The sequence below is a fragment of the Octopus bimaculoides genome, chromosome 8 (assembly GCF_001194135.2).
Source record: "Octopus bimaculoides isolate UCB-OBI-ISO-001 chromosome 8, ASM119413v2, whole genome shotgun sequence".
Lineage (NCBI taxonomy): Eukaryota > Metazoa > Mollusca > Cephalopoda > Octopoda > Octopodidae > Octopus > Octopus bimaculoides.
The window spans coordinates 35,599,939-35,601,247 of record NC_068988.1 but is presented as its reverse complement, the minus strand read 5'-3'; positions in this window follow the sequence as shown (position 1 = coordinate 35,601,247).

Sequence of the window (1,309 nt, the reverse complement as noted above, 5' to 3'; positions counted from 1 at the left end):
ATATATATATGTGTGTGTGTGCAAGTAGGTAGGTAGGTAGGTAGGTATCGGTGTCTCAGCTCGACTATGAAAGTAAACAGAAAGCTCAGCTAATGCTAAGCCGCAGTTCACCAAGGGCCGCAAATGCTTTTCTGTTATAAACTCAGTTCACTTATTTATACTCAGATGTGCTGGACTCAGTTATACTTTATATTAGTAACGTGATTGTTGCATAGTCTGCGTGTCGGTACTTGTATTACAATAGGAAAATATGCGAAACATTTGCAGCCCAGTCAATGTTTTAATGGCTACATCATTTCTAATTACGTTCCATTGTTAGTTATATATGATCTGCGAATCGGTGAATAATTGAGATAAATAATAAACAAATGAATACATAAATAGATGTAAGTCTGCAGTTGATTTATTCCATATCACTACATCATGTTTTTTTGTTGTTTTTTTTTGTTCTTAGATTAATACTCTTGACGTCGGTTGCTGATTACAGTAGACAAGATCATGGATTTGTTTCCAAGATTTATTATCTAAACAGTAGCGATAAACGCAAACAAGCGTACAAGCACATAGTCGCAAACACATAAATAATACGAGGAAAGTAAAGAATTATTCAGACGATTTTAATGAGTCGTTAACCATTTTCTAAATGGCTATAGAATTAATAAATGTACTTTTTGTATTCCTCTCTTGTTAGTATCGATATGATCGAGATTGAATTAAAAACTACATTCAACAATTGTTTCATAGGAAGAGAATGAACCGAAACTACATTCACTTTATTTCCAGCCCTCTATGCCAAAAAATATGAATTGATAAATCTCGGTGAGATGCTATTCGAACATTTTTCCCCAGTATGTCTCTAGTTTTCAACTGATCATTTGATGAGTGTTTAAAGCAGAATTCAAGTATAGTCGCCCGAACATGGAACGAAACTGCGAGTTTACCATTCTCCTTAATGGCATCGAGGATATTTTTCATTTAAACCCAATTTGTGCAGGTGTCTGGGTGAAGGAATATGGTGTTCATGTATGCAAATTATTCCAGCTATTGTATTATCAGAAGCATAAAGATAATTGTAGTCTGTATTTAGATTCCGTCTATGTTAAATCATATTTAACTCTCGTTGGATAAAATACGCCTTTTTGATCATCTTAAAGACTACGCCACAGTGCAAAAAATGTGTAATGCAGAGCGCCCATGCAGCTGAAATCTAGAAGATCCAATCATTGAAATTGCTTTGTGAGTAGTATATAAAATGTAGAGAGATATAAATTTATATACATACATACATACATACATACATACATACATA